Source organism: Canis lupus, chromosome X, assembly GCF_003254725.2.
Source record: "Canis lupus dingo isolate Sandy chromosome X, ASM325472v2, whole genome shotgun sequence".
NCBI classification, from domain to species: domain Eukaryota; kingdom Metazoa; phylum Chordata; class Mammalia; order Carnivora; family Canidae; genus Canis; species Canis lupus.
The window spans coordinates 35,239,678-35,261,462 of NC_064281.1; the positions used below are offsets into that span (position 1 = coordinate 35,239,678).

At 36.4% G+C, this 21,785-nt stretch overlaps 1 protein-coding gene across 3 annotated transcripts in view; it reads left to right on the forward strand.

Moving 5' to 3' along the window:
* Positions 1-21,785, forward strand: part of USP9X (ubiquitin specific peptidase 9 X-linked) — a 485,115-nt gene that overhangs the window by 32,051 nt on the left and 431,279 nt on the right. For 2 of the 3 annotated variants that reach the window (XM_049107421.1, XM_049107422.1), the window contains exon 3: positions 17,293-17,423. The exons of the other annotated variant lie outside the window; for it this stretch is intronic. The gene's annotated coding sequence lies outside the window, so the exon portion shown is untranslated. The remainder of the gene's footprint in view (positions 1-17,292; positions 17,424-21,785) is intronic. 3 annotated transcript variants of the gene reach the window in all.

The following is a 21,785-nucleotide window of genomic DNA, read 5'->3' on the forward strand; positions in this document are numbered from 1 at the left end:
CTGGAAAACAATTTGGCATTTTCTTTAAAAACTAAACATAAACTTACCATATGGCCCAGCAATCATACTCTAGAGCATTCATCCCAATGGAATAAAAATTATGTTGGCATCAAAACCTATACATGATTGTTCTAGCAGTTTTATTTATAGTAGCCTAAAATTGGAAACAACCCAGATGTCTTTCACAGGTGAATGGTTAAACCACTGGTACATCTGTGCCACAGAATACAACTCAGCAATAAAAAGAAGTAACTATTGGTGCTTTCAACAGCTTGAATGAATTCCAAGGGCATTATAATGAGTGAACAAAAGCCTTTTTTTTTCTTTTAACAAAACCCATTTTTAAAAGGTCACATATTGTATGATTCTATTCACATTACATTCTCTACTAACAAAATTATAGAGATGGAGAACGAGTTAGTGTTTGCCAGGGGTTAGAGTTTGTGGCATGAGCGGGAAGAGGTGTATGTGACTATTAAGGAATAGCAAAAAGGGGGTTCTCTTTTTAAAATTTTTTATTTAAACTCAATTTAGTTAACATATAGTGTATTATTAGTTTCAAGAGTAGAATTTAGTGATTCATCAGGTGCATATAATACTCAGTGCTTATCACATCAAGTGCCCTCCTTAAGGCCTATCACCCAGTTACCCCATCCTCCCACTGACCTCCCCTCCAGTAACCCTCAGTTTGTTCCCTAGAGTTAAGAGTCTCTTATGGTTTGCCTCCCTGTTTTTATCTTATTTCATTTTTCCTTCCCTTCCCCTATGTTCATTTGTTTTGTTTCTTAAATTCCACGAGTGAAATCATATGGTATTTGTCTTTCTCCGACTGACTTATTTCACTTAGCATAATACCCTCTAATTCCACCCATGGCATTGCAAATGGCAAGATTTCATTCTTTTGATGGCTGAATAATATCCCAGTGTGTGTGTGTGTGTGTGTGTGTGTGTGCACGTGCACGCGCGCGCGTGTGCACACACACACCTGCACCACATCTTTATCCATTCATCTGTCAGTGGACATCTGGGCTTTTTCCATAGTTTATTGTTGACATTGCTGCTATAAACATTGGGGTGCATGTGCCCCCTCAAATCACTATTTTTGTATCCTTTGGATAAATACCTAATAGTGCAATTGCTGGGTCATAGGGTAGTTCTATATTTAACTTTTTGAGGAACCTCCATACTATTTCCACAGTGGCTGCACCAGTTTGCATACCCACCAACAGTATGAGAGCATTTCCCGTTGTCTGCATCCTACTCAATATCTGCTGTTTCTGGAGTTGTTCATTCAGCCATTCTGACAGGTGTGAGGTCATTGTGGTTTTGATTTGTATTTCCTTTATGCCAAGTAATGTTGAGCATTTTTTCATGTGTCATGTTTCTGGAGTTGTTCATTCAGCCATTCTGACAGGTATCTCATTGTGGTTTTGATTTGTATTTCCTTTATGCCAAGTGATGTTGAGCATTTTTTCATGTGTCTATTGGCTATTTGGATGTCTTCTTTGGAGAAATATCTGTTCATGTCTTCTCATTTCTTGACTGAATTTTTTGTTTTTTGGGTGTAAAGTTTGATAAGTTGTTTATAAATTTTGGATACTAGCTCTTTATCTGATAAGTCATTTGCAAATATCTTCTCCCATTCCATAGGTTGCCTTTTAGTTTTGTTGACTGTTTCCTTTGCTGTGCAAACACTTTTTATCCTGATGAAGTCCCAATAATTCATTTTTGCTTTTGTCCTTTTGTGCTTCATGTTTTATGCTTACCTTTGAAATCTTTTTGTGTCTATAGTAAAATGTAGGAAGAGATGTCTGTCATATATCATATGATTACCTGAAGTATATACTTGATAAATATAGTTTGAAGGACTACCTAGATGAAAGATTTTATACTGTTTTTCAAAGGGCTCACCAGGCCAGCAATTCTTGTATTAAGTCATAGAATTTCTGAAAGTATCACTGACCCCGAGGTATACAACCTACCACCATGAGAATCACTACTAAAGATTAAATATTTTTATTTTCTTAAAGACTATTTTTAGGGAAGCATTAAAAATTTATTCATTTGGCCAGACCACAGAAGTCAGTTCTCTGGATTTTTCTAAATACAATATGCTGAGTCTTCTATCTGACTGTAACCAAGGCCTGTGGAAAAGTGGTACAGTGACCCTCTTCTCCAGAGCATTCATCTCCAGTTTGGAAAAGCTAAGAAAGGGCATATTCTCTAAAACACAAGTTATCATTTCTGGTGCTTACAAAGCCACCTTATTAAAAAAACAATTAGGCTTGAATTGCTGTTTGCAGGCTGAAACTCACATACTGCTTTGACCTTCAATGTTCATTGCTCAGCTAATAAACTGGACATTATTGTAAGTGCTAAATACACTTATTTCTCTGTAATAGAGAATAATCAACATGTGCCTTTCCTGTCCTCAAAGAAACAGTTGTCATCATCATAGCCTAATGAGTTACAATTGAATTCAGTATCACATTCAAACAAGGGTGCCATTTTAACAGAGGGAAATACTATAGTAAATAATTTTATGAATAGAATAGGTAGAAACCATATTTTAAAAAAGATTCCTTGATCTCTATTCCTTAGGGAAAAGGCAGTCTTTGATCTCTCTTGTGACAGAGATGTACAGATTAGGTTACTGGGGTCTTTTTTTTTTTTTAATTAGCACACAATGTTACTGACATTTTTGTGTATATATACTTCTATGAGTTCTAACACATTTATAGATCTGTGTAACCACCACTACAGTTAGGATACAGAACAATTACATCACACATCACATCCTAGACTCCTTTGTGCTATCTCATTATAGTAGGGATTGGCAAACTACATCCAAGTCAAATCTGTCCCATAGTGTTTTCTTAGGACTCTAAAGCTAAGAATGGTTTTTATATTTTTCAAGTGTTGTAGAAAGAACAGAAGCAACAACAAAAATAAATAAGAATATGTGATGCAGACCATATGCAGCCCACAAAGCCTAAAATATTTACTATCTGACCCTCTGCAGAAAATATTTGTTGGCCTTCTGCTCTACCGTCATATCCAAGCTACCCCTTACCCCTTGGAAACCACTTATGTTTCTCATCACTATAGTTTTGTCTTTTGGAAAATGTCATACAAATGGTGTCATATAGTATGCAGCCTTTTTAGACTTTGGAGAACAGTGCCTTTGAGATTCATTTGTGTTGTTGCACTTGGCAATAGTTCTTTCCATTTTGTTGCTGAGTGGAATTCCATTTAATGGATGTACCACCACTTGTTTATTCATTTGCCTTTTGAGAGACATTTCAGTTGTTTCTAGTTTTTTGGCATTTATAAATACAGCTGCTATGAACATTCACGTACAGGTTTTTGGATGAATGTAAATGTTCATTTCTCTAGGGTAAATACATGGTAATGAGATTGCTGGGTCATATGGTAAACATATATTTAATTTCATAAAAGGTAACCTGCCAAAGTGTTTTTCAGAATGGCTGTATCAGTTTGCATTCCAACAGATAATGTATTCTCCAGAGTTCTGGTTGCTCTGTATCCTTGTCAGCACTTGATATTGTCAGTATTTTTTTATTGTTGCCATTCTAATTGATATGTAGTGTTTCCTTGGGGTCTTATTTCAATTTTTTTTTCTTAGAGAATGAGAGAGAGAGAGAGCAGAAGTGGGGGAAGGGGCGCAGAGGGAGAAAAAGAGAATCTTAAGCAGGCTCCAAGCTCAGTCCGGAGCCCAATGCAGGGCTCAATCCCACAACTCTGAGATCATGACCTGAGCCAAAATCAAAAGTCAGTGCTTAACCCACTGAGCCACCCAGGTGCCCTTCCTTGTGGTTTTAATTTGCATTTCCCTAATGGCTAATGATGTTGAACATCTTTTCACATGTTTATTTGCCATCCGTATATTTTCTTTGGTGAAATATTTGTTCAGATCTTTGCCATTAAAAAACCTCTTTTATTGTGAAATAACTTTACATTCACAGGAAGTTGCAAAGATACTATAGAGATGTCTCATGTCCCCTTCACCTGCTTTCCTCAATGGTTACATCTAACATAACTGTAGTATAATATTAAAACCAGGAATTGACACTGGTATGATGTAAGTGTATAGTTCTATGCCATATTGTCATTGTGTATAAATTTGTGTAACTACCACAGTTGGCAAGATACAGAACTGTTCTATTACCACAGATACCTCCCTTGTGCTACCTCTTTATCCTCATGGCCCTGCACCTCCCCTGAACCAACCCTAACCCCTGGCAACCAGTAATTTGTTTTCCATCTCAATACTTTTGGCACGTTGAGAATGCTAAATAGGTGGAATCACATAGTATGTAACAGTTTGAGATTGGCTTTTTTATCTCAGTCTACCTTTGAGATCTATCCAAGTTGTTGCATATGTAAATCATGTACTTATTTTTGTTGTTGAATAAGCACTCTGTATAGATGTACCACAGTATGTGTAACCATTCAACTATTGAGGGACTTTTTGGTTGTGTCAGGTTTTTGGCTATTGCAAATAATGTTGCTGTGATCATTTGTGTGGACATAAATGTTCAAATCTCTGGGATAAATGCCCAGGAATATGATTGCTAGGTTGTATTTTAAGATTTTTGCTGGGCTGTTTACTTTGTAATTGTGTAGTTCTAAGTTCTATATATTATACTGGGTATGAATCCTTTCTTTTTATTTAATGGATCATATTTTTGCTGTCATGTCTAAGAAATCTTTGCCTAGGGGTGCCTCGGTGGCTCAGTTGCTTAAGTGTCTGCCTTTGGCTCAGGTCACAATCTTGGGATCCTGAGATGGAGCCCCATGTCGGGCTCCCTGCTGAGCTGGGAATCTGCTTCTCCTTCTCCCTCTGCTCCTCCTCCCACTTGCTCTCAAATAAATAAAGAGAATCTTTAAAAAAAAAAGTCTGCCTAACCACTGACGATGATTTTCTCCTATTTTTCTTCATATAAGGCTTATAATTTTATATTTTACATTTAGATATGGGACCCATTTTAAATTAAGTTTTAGATAAGGTATGAAGCTTAGATCCAGGGTGTTTTTCTTTGTGAATAGATGTCCAATTGTTTTAATGCCATTTGTTGAATAGTCTATTTTTTGTCCAGTGAATTGCCAAATGTGGTGTATTGTACAATGAATGTTACTTGGCAATAAAAAAAGAAATGAAATACTGATACAAGTTACAATATGAATGAACCCTGAAAACATTATACTAAGTGAAAGAAGCCAGTCACAGAAGACCACATACTGTAATCATTCCATTTATATGGAATGTCCAGAATAGGCAAATTCATAGAGACAGAAAATACATTAGTGGTCACCTAGGGCTAGTGGACTCAGAAGGAAACGAGTGACTGCTAAGGAGTACAGGATTTTTTTTTTCTAAAGATTTTATTTATTTATTCATGAGATACAGAGAGAGAGAGAGAGAGAGAGGCAGAGACACAGGCAGAGGGGGAAGCAGGCTCCATGCAGGGAGCCTGATGTGGGACTTGATCCTGGGACTCCAGGATCATGCCCTGGACCAAAGGCAGGCGTTAAACCTCTGAACCACCCAGGGATCCCAGGATTCCTTTTTGAGGTAATAAAGATGTTCTAAAATTGACTCTGGTAACAGTTGCAGAGCTTTGTTAATTTTTCTAAAAACCATTGAACTATGTCCTTCAGATGGATGAATTATATGGCATGTGAATTATATTTCAATAAAGCTGTTGTAAATATTTTTTTAGATTATTTATTTATTTGAGAGAGAGAGAGTGCAGAGTGAGAAAGAGAACAAGTGTGGATAGGAACAGAGGGAGAGGGGGAAGCAGGCTCTCCACTGAGCAGAGAGCCCAATGTGGGGCTTGATCCCAGGACCTTAGGACCATGACCCAAGCCAAAGGCAGATGCCCAAGTAACTGAGCTACCCAGGCATTGCTGTTATAAACATTTTTGAAGGAAGGGAGAATGTTTGTGAAATGAAGCAATGACAGGATAGCAACAAGCAAAAATTAAGGATAGATAATTGAAACAGAGATAAGTAGTTTCAGATAATTTCAGAGCAGGGCAGTAGTATTAGTAAAGGTCGTTCAGAAAGCAAAAGAATACATTTGTATTTGTGAAGTGTTCAATGAGTTTTGAACATAAATTTCTTTAAAACGACCCAAGCCTATAATTTATACAGTAATGGTAGAAGTATAAATTGATATGCCCTTTATGTAAAACAATTGATCAGTGTTTATCAAGAGTTTCTTAAAAAAAAAAAAAGTTTCTGGGGCACCTGGGTGGTTCAGCTCAGGTCATGATCTCAGGGTCAGAGTCAGGCTCCATGCTCAGCGGAAGTGCTTGAGATTCTCTTTCTCCCTCTCCCTCTGCCCCTTCCCCTACTCATGCACTTGTACACACACTCTCTCCCTCTCTCTCTAAAATAAATAAATAAATCTTTTAAAGAAGAGTTTTTTAAAAAAAAGACCCTAAGGATCTTTTACTCAGTAGTCCCATTTTGAAGAATTTACCATCCTAAGAAAGTAACTTAAAATGCATTCAAAGATTTATGAACAAAGATAATACCAAAAGTTTGGAGATAATCAAAGAGAACATAGCTGAGTATAACTATGCAATGAATATTGAGCTATCATTGAAAAATCCTATTTCTAACACCTTTATTGAGATATAATAGATATATGAGAAACTGCATGTCTTCAGTATACAATTTCATAACTTTTGATGTATATATACCTATTAAACTATCACCACAATCAACAAAATGAACATATTCATCATACCCAAAAGTTTTCTTATCCCCCTTCTTCTTGCTCCTCACCAACCACCATCACACATCAGGCAACCACTGATCTGTTTTTTGTCACTTAAGATTAGTTGGCATTTTTAAGAATTACATATACATAAAATTATACTACTGTGTATTCTTTTTGTTTGGATTATTTCACTCAGAATAATTATTTTAGATTCATCCATGGTGTTGTGTATATCAACAGTTTATTCCATTTTATTTTATTTTATTTATTTAAGATTTTATTTATATGAGAGAGTGAGAGAGAGAGAGTGAACACAAATGGAGAGGGGCAGAAGGAGAGGAAATAGACTCTCTGCTGAGCAGGGAGCCCAATGTAAGGCTCAATCCTGGGACTCCACTTGGGACCATGACCTAAGCCAAAGCCACTTAACTGACTGAGCCACCCAGGCACCCCTGGTTTATTCCTTTCTAATGATGAGTAGTATTCCATTGTATAGATGTATCAAAATTAACTTACTCATTCATCTATTGATGGATATTTGAGTGGGTTTCTAGTTTTGGGCTATTATATAAAGCTGCTATGGAAATTCATGTACAACTCAAACTATGGACGTATGCTTTCATTTTTCCTGGATAAATACTAGAAGGGCAATAGGTGGGTCATATGGTAGATGTGTGTTCAACTTTCTAAACAACTATTAAGTTGTTTTCCAAAGCAATTGTGCATTTTACATTCCAATCAGCAGTCATGCAACTTATAGTTCCTTCACATCCTTACCAGTTTCTGGTATGGTGAGTCTTCTTAATTTTAGCCATTTAAAATAAGGTGAGAGGTGGTATTTCATTGTGGTTTTAATTTGTATTTCCCAGATAACTAGTGATTTTGACCATTTTTTCGTGTGCTTATTTTCCAACCATATATCTTCTTTGGTGAAGTATCCATAAAAATCTTTTATTCATTTTTTTTTAAGATTTATTTATTTGAGAGAGAGAGAATGAGCACAAGCAGGGGGAGCAGCAGAGGGAGAGGGAGAAGCAGCAGACTCCTCCCTAAGCAAGGAGCCCAGTGCAGGACATGATCCCAGGACCCTGACACTTAACTGACTGAACCACCCAGGCACCCCTTTTTCACTTTATTTATTGGCTTATTTGTTCTCTTATTATTGATCTTTGAGATTTCTTTATTCTCAACACTAGCCCTTTATCAGATATATGATACATGTATATCAGATATATTTTTCTATCTGTAGCTTATTTTTTCATTCTCTTAACAGTATCTTTTGAAAAGGGTAAGTTTTAAATTTTGATGAAAATTCCATTTTTTTTTTTCATGGATAATGCTTTTGATGCTGTTTCAAGGAAATCTTTTTGTAACTTAAGGCTAGTTTTTCTCTTTTGCTTTGTTCTAGGAGTTACATAGTTTTTACATTTAGGTCCTTGATCTATTTTGAATCCATTTTTGTTTATGGTATAGAGTATGATTCCAAATATATTTTTCTTTTGCCAGTTATTATAGATAGCCAGTTATTCTAGCACAATTTGCTGAAGAGACTATGCTTTCTCCACTGAATTGTCTTTGCACCTTTGTCAAAAATCAGTTGTTCATATATGTATAGATTTAATTCATTCCATTGCTCTAATTGTTTATCTTGACATCAATCTGACTTTGTCTTGATTATTGCAACTTTATACTAAGTCTTTGAAGTTAGTTTTAATCTTCTAATTTTGTTCCTCTTTTTAAAAGTGATTTTGACGATTCTAGGTCCTTTGCACTTCTGTATGAAATTTAGAACCATCTTGTCAGTTTCTACGAAAAAGCCTACTGGAATTGGTGATTACATAATCTATAGATCAATTTGGAGAGAATTGACCTATTAAATCTTATGATCCATAAATATAGTATATATTATATATAATTAATTATATATAATTATATTATAATTAATCAATACATATATTCATTTATATCCATTGATTTCAGTCTTGTTTAATTTCTTTCAGCAGTAGTTTGTGGTATTTAGTATACAGTGTTTTCATATCTTTTGCTAGATGTATTGATAACTTTTTAATATTTTTAAATGTTTTGTTGGATTCAGTTTGGTAAAATTTTGTTTAGATTTTACATTGATGCTCATGAGGAATACTGACCTTTAATTTTTTTCTTCTGTTAATGTCCTTGCCAGGTTTTAGTCTCAAGGCCATGTCAGCCTTAAAGAGTAAGTTGGGGGCGCCTGGATGGCTCAGTCTGTTAAGTGTCTGCCTTTGGCTTAGGTCATGCTCTCGGGATCCTGGGATCAAGCCTTATGTAAGGCTCCCTGCTATGCAGGGAGCCCACTTCTCCCTCTCCCTCTGTTGCTCCCCTTGCTTGTGAGCACTCTCTCTTTCTCTTTGTCAAATAAATGAACAAAATCTTAAAAAATAAAGAATAAGTTGAGAATTATTCCCTCCTTTTCAGTTATTTGTAAGAGTTACAAAGAATTGGTATTATATTGGGACGCCTAGGTGGCTTAGCAATTGAGCCACTGCCTTCGGCTCAGGGCATGATCCTGGAGTTGCGGGATCAAGTCCCACATCGGGCTCCCTTCATGGAACCTGCTTCTCCCTCTGCCTAAGTCTCTGCTTCTCTCCTTCTGTGTCTGACATGAATAAATAAATGAACTCTTTAAAAAAAAAAAGACACTTAAAAAAAAAGAACTGGTATTATATCTTCCTTAAATATTTCATAGAATTCACCAGTGAAGACATGTAGGTCAGGTATTTTCTTTGTAGGAAAGCTTTTAACTAAAAATTCCATTTATTTAATGTAGGACATTTCAAGCTTTCTGTTTTGATATTGGTCATTTGTGGGTTGGTTTTGGGGTTTTTTTTTGGATCAGTTTGGTTAAAGGTTAATCAATTTTATTGTTCTGAGAGTAGCAGCTTTGGGTTTCATTTATTTTCCCGGCCATTTTTCTCTTATCTCCTTCATTGATTTCTGCTCTGATCTTTGTTATTTCCTTTCTTCTTCATAGTTTGGTCTTAATTTGCTCTTGCTTTTGTAGTTTCTTAAAGTGGAAGCTGAGGTAATTGATTTGAGGTAATTTCAAATCAATGTAAGTGTTATTGCTATAGAATTTCCCTTACATACTACTTTAGTGACATCCCACAATTTTGTTATGTTCTGTTTTCATGTTCATTCCATTCAAAATACTTTCTAATTTTCCTTTTGATTTTTTCTTGGTTTCCTTTTTGTCTTTCATTTTATTCTTTTGATTTTGTTATTTATATGTGTTAGTTTTCAAATATATATGGATTTTTCAAATATATTTCTGTTTTTGATTTTTAATTTAATTCCATTGTCCCTAGAAAACAGTTTGTATATGACATATATCCTTTTAAATTTATTGAAACTCATTTTATGGCTCATAATTTGGTCTTTCTTGGTAAATGTTCCATATGCAATTGAGAAGAATGTGTATTCTGCTGTTGTTGCATGGTGTGTTCTATAAATGTCACTTAGATCAAATTGGTTGGCTGTGATGTTCAAGTCTTCTATAGCTATACTGATTTTCTTTCTGTTTGCTCTTTCAATTATTTAGAGAGGGGCATTGAAATCAACTATAATTGTGGATTTGTCTATTTCTTCCTGCAGTTCTTTCAGATTTTGCCTCATATATTTTAAAGCTCTGTGATTAGATGTATAAGCATTTTGGATTATGTCCTCCGGAAGAATTGACTTCTTCATCAGTTTAAAATGATCTTTCATATTCCTGATAGTATTTTGTGCTCTGAAATCTTCTTTGAAATTAGGGGATCCCTGGGTGGCGCAGCGGTTTGGCGCCTGCCTTTGGCCCAGGGCGCGATCCTGGAGACCCGGGATCGAATCCCACGTCGGGCTCCCGGTGCATGGAGCCTGCTTCTCCCTCTGCCTGTTGTGTCTCTGCCTCTCTCTCTCTCTCTGTGACTATCATGAATAAATAAATAAAATAAAAAAAAAAAAAAAAAAAAAAAAAAAAAAAAAAAGAAATTAATATAGCTGCTCAAGCTTTTTTTTTTTTTTACTAGTGTTAGCATAATAATCTTTTTCTATCCTTTTAATTACTTGTATCTGTATATTTAAGGAACATTTTTATTTTTATTTTTTTAGAGAGAGACAGCAAGGGGGAGGGGGGGCAGGGGAGAAAAAATCTTAAGCAGGCTTCACACCCAGCATGGAATCCAATGTGGGGCTCCATCTCATGACCCTGAGATCATGAACTGAGCCAAAATCAAGAATCCCATGCTTAACTGACTGAGCCACCTAGGTACCCCATTTAAAGTACATTTTAAAACCCATACCCTTATAAGAAACAAATTTACCACCTAAAAATACAATGACTATATACAGTTACTTTTGTCTGTAGCCTTATAGTTTTCAGTCAAAACATCATTGTCCCAAGTAAGATAGGTCAGCTTTCTAAAAAATGCATACATTGGGGATCCCTGGGTGGCTCAGCAGTTTAGCACCTGCCTTTGGTCCAGGGCATGATCCTGGAGCCCTGGGATCGAGTCCCAAGTCGGGCTCCCGGCATGGAGCCTGCTTCTCCCTCTGCCTGTGTCTCTGCTTCTCTCTTTCTATGTCTATCATAAATAAATAAAATCTTTAAAAATAAATAAATAAATAAATAAATAAATAAATAAATAAATAAATAAAGCATACATTAGAATTCACTCTTTATAATATATAGTTTTATGGTTCTATACAGTTCACATGCAATCATATATCCATCACCCCCACACCATACAAAACAATTCATTCACCCTAAAAGTTCTCCCATGCATCCCCTTTATAGTCAACAACTTGGGTCTTCTCAACCTCTGGCAACCATTAATTGTTTTGTCTCAATAGTTTTGCCCTTTCCAGGTGTCAGATGAATGGACTCATACAATGTATACAATATGTAGCTTTTGTTTTGTGCCTTCTTTCACTAAGTAGAATGCACTTAAGATTCATTCATGTTGATGAATGAATCAGTTGCTCATTTCTTTTTACTGCCGCACAGGATTTCATTGTATGGATGCACCAGAGTTTGTTTATTCATTCCCCTGATGAAAGACATCTTTCTTGCTTTCAGTTGTTAGCCAGTATGAATAAAGCTCTCTAAACATTTGTGTACAGGATTTCATATGGATATAATTTTTCACATCACTTTACATTATAGTGGTGCTAAATAAGTAAATGGATGGTGGATGGTATGTCCAAGGTTCTCATTGTCAGAAAGTTATAGGTAAACAAGGAAAGGAAGCAAGAATAAACCCTGTGATACTGAATTAGAGTCAGAGACATAAACTTCCATTTAGCTTAATATAGATATATATAGGGGAGGAGAGAGAAAGACAGAATTATAGGCATGTGTGTACATGTGGGTTAGTATCCATACATATATTACTTAGATCTATCCATTGAGAGGGCCTAGAAGCAATGATACCCAATAGCAACAAGCATAGTCAGGACCCAGATTTGGGTTTCTAAATACAGCTCCAATAAAAGGAACCAGGGATTATTAGCGGAACAGCTGATTTTAGGACCAGGGCAGAGAGCATATTCTAGTATCAGAAAATAAGAAAGTGCTGGGCAGCCCGGGTGGCTCAGGGGTTTAGCGCCGCCTTCAGCCCAGGGCACGATCCTGGAGACCCAGGATCGAGTCCCATGTTGGGCTCCCTGCATGGAGCCTGCCTCTCCCTCTGCCTGTGTCTCTGCCTTTCTTTCTCTCGCTCTGTCTCTCATGAATAAATAAATAAAATCTTTTAAAAAAAAAGAAAAGAAGAAAGTGCTTAAAAAAAAACCCAAAAATGAGGTCATGTCAAAGTGACAACCAACCTGAAAGAACTACCACTAACAAACATGGGAACAAATTGAGTGGTTTTTTTTTTTATTTCATTTTATCTCCTTTAACCCATGTATTAGCCTCCCCCCCCCCCATTAGCTTTAACTCCTTGTGTTGTTTCGGTGGTTGCTTTTGGGTTTAAGTATACATTTTTAATTTGACACAGTCAACTTTCTACTATTGTTATACCACTTCATACATAGTTTAATACCCCTACAATAGTATATTTACATTTCCCCCCTCCTGGACTTTGTGCTACTGTTGCCCTGCATTTTGCTTTTACATATATTATAAATCCCACACTACATTGTTAATTATTTCTGTTTATATAATCAAATGTCTTTTCAATATATTTAAAGAATAAGAAAAAATTATTAGGCATTTACCTATGTAGCTACTATTTATGGTGCTCTTCCCTCCTTTGCAGAGATCCATATATCCTTTTAGTAGCATTTTCCTTCAGCCTAAAGAATTTCCTTTAACATTTCTTAAAATGATGGTCTGCTGGTGATGAATTCTTTCACCTTTTGTAAGTCTGAAAAAAGTATTGTTTTATCTTTGTTTTTGAAATGTTTTTTCTGGGTATAGAATCTTAGGTTGACTTTTTCTTTCAGTTCTCTAAAGATATTCCATTGTTGTCTTCCTTATATTGTTTCTGATAATAAATATGCTGTAATATCCTAGTGCCCTAGGGCATTCAGTTAGGGAGGTAAGATCACAAACAGAGTGGAAATCCATGGGCACAGGCCAAGCTGTTGTCCACAGGTGGAATTTCTTATTTGTCTCAGGGAAGTTTCAGCCCTGCTTTTAAGGCTTTCTAACTCCTATTATCATTATTCAGTACTTCAAGCAAGTTCTAAAGGTTAAGCCTACAAAATGTTGTGTTCCTAATAGCATGAAGAGGAGATATGCTTATATCCTTGAGTGGTGGCAGCAGAAGTGACCAGCCGCAGAATTAGGGGCCTCTTATGTAAGAGTCTCCTTCCTTTGCCCCACCATTAATTCAACCCTTTTATTCAATACATCATTTGTACTGTCTGTCTTCCTTAGTCAGAATTTTAACAACTATGTATTTTAAGTGAAGGACGGTTGCTTTAGATAATTGGGTGTTGAATAGAAACCAGAAAATTTAACTTAGAAAGTACCAGGGCCCAATGGAAAAACACAAGCCAATACAATAAGTAGCTTGCACTTGTACTTGGAAACAAATAAGTACTCACAGTACTCTTGGCTTTTGGTTGTTGAGATTTTTCATTACAGATATGGGTGGCCAAATAACTAAGTTCTGGCTAATGAGGTAGAGGCAAAAGTTTTGGGTGGGATTTTAGGAAAGCTCTTTTTTTTTTTTTTTAAGATTTTATTTATTTATTCACGAGAGACACACAGAGAGAGGCAAAGACACAGGCAGAAGCAGGCTTCATGCAGGGAGCCCAACATGGGACTCGATCCAGGATCTCCAGAATCACGGCCTGGGCTGAAGGCGGTGCCAAACCGCTGAGCCACTGGGGCTGCCCAGGAAAGCTCTTTTGAAAGGGGTTTGAGAAAAAATAAAAATAAATAAATAAAGGGGTTTGACTCACCTGGAAAGTAGCCTTTGGCCTCTATTCTGTCTTCCTCTCTACCACAATCTGGAATACAGACACAATGACCAGAGTTGCAGTGGCTACCTTGCAATCATGAGGCAAACTTTAGGGTAGAAGTTGTGTGCTAAGAAGGACAAAGCAGCAAGATAGAAGAATCCAGGGAAAAAAAAAAAAAAAAGAAGAATCCAGGGACTTGGATGAGTTCATGGGCTTGTCAGGCCACCACCCGATTACCTACCTCTGCCTGCAAAAAAAAGACAAATAACCTCCCAATCTATTTAGACCACCCTTTATTGAATGCCTGTTATTAGCATCTGAATAAAATTCAGAAATGATGCATTCACATTCATGTGATGGGCACCATCTTCTGCTCAGTATCCTTCAGGTGAGACTAGCGTGAAATTGACATGGAATACTTTGAACTACTAAGTTAGGGTTGTATCTTAGTCAATCTTTGCCTCCACTTCTAAAAGTAGTGCCTGACAAATAGTAGATGCTCAGTAAAAACTGGCTGACCAATCAGAGGCCTTGCTTTGAATCTGTTATTCTCAGACCCCTGTCTCCAATTTGATCAGGCTAGACATGTTTTAGAGCCCTTGTGCTTCCTGCTTGAAAACAGCAAACAAATCTTGTTTCATTTTCCAGGTAATAGAGTCCAAAACAATCACAAAAGTATCTGAAATAGTAAAGAGCCATTAAAAACAGGAAATCAGGACAGACCCTAAAATGAAAAAATGGCAGATGATGATGGAGATACAAGAAGAGAGTCCAGGCCTTTGTTAATCTTTCTCTTCTAATCTAGTTCTCTCCAGTACATTTTTTGTCTCTTGTTCATCTTTCCTGCCCTTTAGAGTATAAACACTTATCTGCTTAAACATTTGTAAAACTATTTTTGTAAAACAAATTGTAAAACATTTGTAAAATAAGGTGACCTAAAAAAATAAATTAAAAAATACGTAAAATAAAGTGACCTACATAAATAAGTAATTGTGATGGATGAATAAATAATGAGTAAAGGAATGAGGAAGGAGTAAATATGCACATATGTTCATAGGCAACACACATAAAGAATCAACAATGGTATTAGATGAGGTCACTAGGACAGGGAGGGAAGAGAGAGGAGTCAGATGCAGAATATGCTCAGAAAAGGTTCATATAAATATTAGAGGACAGAAGCCTTAAAAACCAGATAAACATTTTTTTCTTACTTTCAAAAATGCATTTCGAAGTGACTGGAATTGCTGGCAGGCGCCTGGGTGGCTCAGTCCTTTAAGCAACTGCCTTCAGCTCAGGTCCTGGGATTGAGCCCAGCATCATTGGTCTTCCTGCTCAGTGGGGAGCCTGCTTCTCCCTCTCCTTCTGCCCCTTCTCCCTTCATGCTCACTTTCTCTCAGGTTCTCTCTCTCTCTCTCTCTCTCTCTCTCTCTCAAATAAATAAATAAAATCTTTAGAAAAAAAAGTGACTAGAATTACTGGCATCAAGTTCTCCTTCCAGCCTCTGGGAACTAATGGTCTTATCCTTATGACATGCCTATAGCCAAGGAAAATAAAATTCAGTCAGTCCTCCAAACAAGAAGGGCCTGGTAACCATGTTTGTAGGAAAGAAGACATGAAATAGTTGAAGCTATAGAATGTTTGAATTTCTCATATATCTTTTTCTTCTGACACTTAGTCAAGAGCTTATGATCCTAACATTATTCCATAAGTGTTTAGTTCCTAATGTGAAGAATATGTAGCAGATGGGACGCCTGGGTGGCTCAGTGGTTTAGCGCCTGCCTTAGGCTCAGGGTTTGATCTTGGGTCCCAGGATTGAGTCCTGCATCAGGCTCCCTGTGAGGAGCCTGCTTCTCCCTCTGTCTATGTCTTTGCCTCTCTCTCTGTATCTCTTTCATGAATAAATAAATAAAATCTTAAAAAAAATACATAGCAGATGATAGAATATTCTGAGGCCTCAGGATAGACTCCTAGGAATAGAGCCATGAGAGGTCATAGATAGAAACTTTTTAGGGATCCCTGGGTGGCGCAGCGGTTTGGCGCCTGCCTTTGGCCCGGGGCGCGATCCTGGAGACCCGGGATCGAATCCCACATCGGGCTCCCGGTGCATGGAGCCTGCTTCTCCCTCTGCCTGTGTCTCTGCCTCTCTCTCTCTATCATAAAAAAAAAAAAAAAAAAAAAAAAAAAAAAAAAAGAAACTTTTTATCTTTACTTCTAACTTTGCTCATCCCAACTTTGTCTCTTGCATTTTATCTTTGGCTCAGTGTATTTTTTTAATTTTATTTTTTGCATGTTATTTTCATTTCCTAACCTTTTTATTTTGAAAACTGTTGATCCTACAGAAAAGTTATAAAAATACTGTAATAAACACCCACATACCCTTTACCTAGATTCACTAGTTGTTAACATTTTGCCAAATTTGTTTCCTATTTAAATGTGTTTGTGTAAGTGCATATGTGCACATGTGTACACACACACACACATTTTCATGAAAGATTTACCTTTAAATCTCTTTAAAGGTAAGTTTCAGACATCTTAACATTTTACCTATATATAGTTAAAGCATATTTTTCTTAAGAAAAATAACCATAATAACATTTGTCATACTCAAGAAAATTATCACACTCAAGAAATTTAACACTGATATATGATACTGTTATCTAATATACATTCTGTAGTTATATTTCTTCACTTGGATCAATAACAACAGTATCTTTTACACTGCTTTTTAAAAATCCAAGATTCAAGGGCACCTGGGTAGTTCAGTTATTTAAGCATCTGCCTTCAGCTCAGGTCATGATCTTGGGGTCCTAGGATTGAGTCCTGCATCAGGGAGACTGCTTCTACCTCTGCCCTCTGCCCTTCCTCCCCTGCTCATGTGCTCTCTCTTACTCTCTGTCTCTATCTCAAATAAATAAATAAAAATCTTTAAAGTTTGTACATTGCATTTAGTTGTCATGTCCCTTTACTTTCTTTAAAGATAATGTCTGCACTTTTCTATCTTTTATTATATCAACATTTTTGAAGAATACAGGTCAGCTACTTTGCATAATGCTCCTGAATTTAGTTTGCACAATTATTATCTTATGATCAGAATCTGTTTTTCTTTTGGCAGGAATACTTCATGTGTGATTTGTGTCCTCTGTGCATCACATCATAGAAAATACGGTATTTTTTCCCATTTTGGTGACATAAGTTTGTTCATTTGGTTTAAGTGATTTCCACCAGACTTCTACATTTATAAAGGTACCTTTTTTCTCATTTATTCTCCTTTTTCCTTTTCTCTTTGTAATTGTAACTAGTGGTACTTTGAGACTGCATGAATATATTCTTCTTTACCAACTTTTCACTCACTCATTTTACATCTATTGATGATTGTTGCCTGAATCAAGTATTACAATAATGATTGCAAAAGGTTTGTTTTCTAATTCTAACAATTCCACATTTATGAGTTGGCATTCTTCTGTAAACACTTCTTTCATCATTTCTTCCTCACCCTAAAATTTTTTTAAGATTTTATATATTTATTTGCGAGAGAGAGGGAGAGAGAGAGAGAGAGAGAAAGGGAAAGCACGAGTGGGAGAGGGGCAGAGGGAGGAGTAGGCTCCTATATGGGGCTCTATCCCAGAACCCTGAGATTGTGACCTGAGCCCAAGGCAGATGCTTAACCAACTGAGCCACCCAGGCACCCACCCTTAATTTTTTTTTTTTAACTGAATAGTGTCTCATTAAATTGTTATTTTTTGTTCAAGGTATTACAATCTATTCCATTTCCTTATTCATTTTGGTACTCAAATTGTCCCATATTTATCAAGTGGGAGCCCTTTCAAGCTGGCTTCTGTCTTCCTTTTACATGACCCCATCAGTTTTTGAGCATTTCTGCATTTTTCTGGCACAAGATATTTCAAGACCACCTTATACTTTCCCTACTCCTGATTAAAATCATCCATTTTTTTTTCGAGGAGCTCTGGTTCTTTTTAGTGAGGTATAATCCAGGCACTAGACGTGCTCATTGCAATTGAGGTGTTATCTACAAATTTTTTTAAAAGATTTATTTATTTATTTATCTGTGATAGACACAGAGAGAGAGAGAGAGAGAGAGAGAGAGAGAGAGGCAGAGACACAGGCAGAGGGAGAGGCAGGCTCCATGCCAGGAGCCCCATGCGGAACTCAATCCCAGGACTCCAGGATCACGCCCTGGGCCAAAGGCAGGCGCCAAACTGCTGAGCCACCCAGGGATCCCCTACAAATATTTTTTTAAAGATTTTATTTATTTATCCATGAGAGACACAGAGAGAGAGGCAGAGACATATATAGGCAGGGAGCCCCTGCCCACAGGGAGCCCAATGTGGGACTCGATCCCCAAACTGGGATCACGCTCTGAGCCAAAGGCAGACGCTCAACACTAAGCCACCTAGGCGTCCCTATCTACAAATATTTTAAACAGAAAAGAAATACCATTGAAAACAGTTATTTCAGATGATTGTGTAAAGAATGTGAAAAATACAAGAATTTTAACAGGTAGATAATTCTAATAATAGTTTTCATTTGTATAAGATGATCTAAGTGCATGACATCTGATAATGTCACAACTGACACTCACAGAAATACCAAAAAGTTATATTGAATATGCTCTCATCAGCACAGTAATATATATTTTCCATTTATAATCTAGAATGTGATCAGCATCATTTAACATAAATTTAAAATCCCAAGTTTATAATATAATTTTCTGCCTAGGATCTCAACTTCATTTGCACTTAAAACTATTTTTAGATTTTATTTGAGAAGAGAAGAAAAAAGATGAATTAAGAAAGAGGAAGAAAAATAAAGAAAGATGAAGGAGCCACAGAGTACTTAATTAGAGGAAATCACTGAATTTCTGGTAGTTAAATCTATCATCTGAATGAGTCCTGATATAAAGCTCTAAAGGGATTCCTTAATTCTTAGGGTATCTATGTGATATAGGCTATTAACAACTATATAGTACTTCCCACTTCCTCTAGAAGTGAACAAAATAGGGGCTTTTATCAATTATTTTAAAATAATGTTTGTATGTATAATGTACATAAAGCTGAGCTGTACCATGGCCCAGTCTTAACTAGTGTTGTTTTCAAAGAAATGTCAGTTGAACATTCAAGAAACAATTTTAAAAGCAATTTGATTTTTTTAAAAGATTTTATTTATTTATTCATGAGACACACACAGAGAGGCAGAGGGAGAAGCAGGCTCCATGCAGGTAGCCCGACGTGTGACTTGATCCTGGGTCTCCAGGATCAGGCCCTGGGCTGAAGGCGACGCTAAACCGCTGAGCCAACCGGGCTGCCCAGCAATTTGATTTTTTAATAAAATAATTTGTAAAATTCCAAAAGGGGGATTTCTATTTATATTATATGGGAAAACTTTTATCCATCTTTCCATTATATATCAAGATAAAATTGACAAATAAAAATTGTATATATTTAAGGTGTATGACTTGATTTTTTAAAAATTCCAGTATAGTTAACATAGAGTATTATATTAGCTTCAGGTATACAATATAGTGATTCAACAATTGTATGCATTACTCAGTGCTCATCGTGGTAAGTGTACTCTTAATCCCCTTTACCTATTTCACCCATCCCCCTACCCATCTCCCCTCTGATAACCATCAGTTTGTTCTGTATAGTTAAGAGTCTGTTTTGGGGTTTTTCTCTTCTTTTTCTTCGTTTTGTTTTTAAATTCCATTTATGAGTGAAACTGTATGGTATTAGTCTTTCTCTTACTGACTTATTTCACTTTCATTATACTCTCTAGATCCCATCCATGTTGTTGCAAATGGTAAGATTTCATTCTTTTTTTGTGGCTGAATAATATTCCATTGTGCATATATATCACTTCTTTATCCATTCATCTATCAGTGAACACCTGGACTGCTTCCATAATTTGGCTATTGTAAATAATGCTGCTGTATACATAAGGATGATGTATCATTTTGAATTGGTGTTTTTGTATTCTTTGGGAAAATACCCAGGAATGGAATTACTTGGTCATTTGGTAGTTCTACTTTTCATTTTTTGAGGAACCTCCATACTGTTTTCCACAGTGGCTACCCTAGTTTGCATTCCTACAAACAGTGCACGAAGGTTCCTTTTTCTCCACATCTTTGCTAACACTTGTTTCTTGTGTTTGGGATTTTAGCTGCTCTGACAGGTATGAGGTGTTATCTCATTGTGATTTTTGATTTGTATTTCCCTAATGATTAGTGATGTTGAACATCTTTTCATGTGTCTGTTGGTATCTCTGTGTCTTCTTTGGAGAAATGTCTGTCCATGTCTTCTGCCCATTTTTAAATTGGACTATTATTTTGGTGTTGAGTTGTATAAGTTCTTCATATAGTTTAGATACTAACCCTTTATCGGAATATCATTTGCAAATATCTTCTCCCATTTAGCAGGTTGTATTTTTGTTTTGTTGATTGTTTCCTTTGCTGTACAGAAACTTTTTATTTTGATATAGTTCCAGTAGTTTATTTTTGCTTTTGTTTCCCTTGCCTCAGGAGATATACCTAGAAAAATCTTGCTATGGCCCACTTACTGTTTAGTAGCACGTTATTTAACCTCTATGTATTTGTGAGAGAAAGTACTGTCTGTGCTCTCTTCTAGGATTTTTGTGGTTTTTAGGTCTCACATTTAGGTCCTGAATTCATTTTGAGTTTATTTTTGTATATAGTGTAAGAAAGTGCTCTGGTTTCATCCTTTTGCATGTAGCTGACCAGTTTTCCCAGCACCATTTGTTGAAGGGACTTTTTCCCATTGCATATTCTTACCTCTTTTGTCAAAGATTAATTGACCATATAATATAATCATGGATTGATTTCTCAGCTCTCTATTGTGTTGTATTGCTCTGTTTGTCTGTTTCTGTGCCAGTACTGTTTTGATTACTATAGCTTTGTCATATGTTTTGAAATTTGAATTGTAATATCTCCAGTTTTGTTCTTCTTTTTCAAGATTTCTTTGGCTATTCTGGGTCTTTTGTGCTTCTTTTTTTTTTTTTTTTTAATTTTTATTTATTTATTTATTTATGATAGTCACAGAGAGAGAGAGGCAGAGACATAGGCAGAGGGAGAAGCAGGCTCCATTCACCGGGAGCCCGATGTGGGATTTGATCCCGGGTCTCCAGGATCGCGCCCTGGGCCAAAGGCAGGCGCCAAACCACTGCGCCACCCAGGGATCCCTCTTTTGTGCTTCTATACACATTTTAGTATTATTTATTCTAGTTCTATGAAAAATGCTGTTGGTATTTTGATAGGGATTGCATTAAATCATTGGATTGCTTTGGACATTTTTATAATATTTGTTCTTCCAATCCTTAAGAATGGAATATCTTTCCATTTCTTTGTGTCATCTTCAATTTCTTTCATCGGTGTCTTATAGTTTTCAGAGTATAGGTCTTTCACCTCCTTGGTTAACTTTAATCCTAGGTATTTTATTGTTTTTTGTGCAATTTTAAATGGGATTGTTTTCTTTTTAAAGCCTGATGTGGGACTTGATCCCAGGACTCCAGGATCACACCCTGAGCTGAAGGCAAATGCTTAACCACTGAGCAACCCAGGCATCTCATGATTGT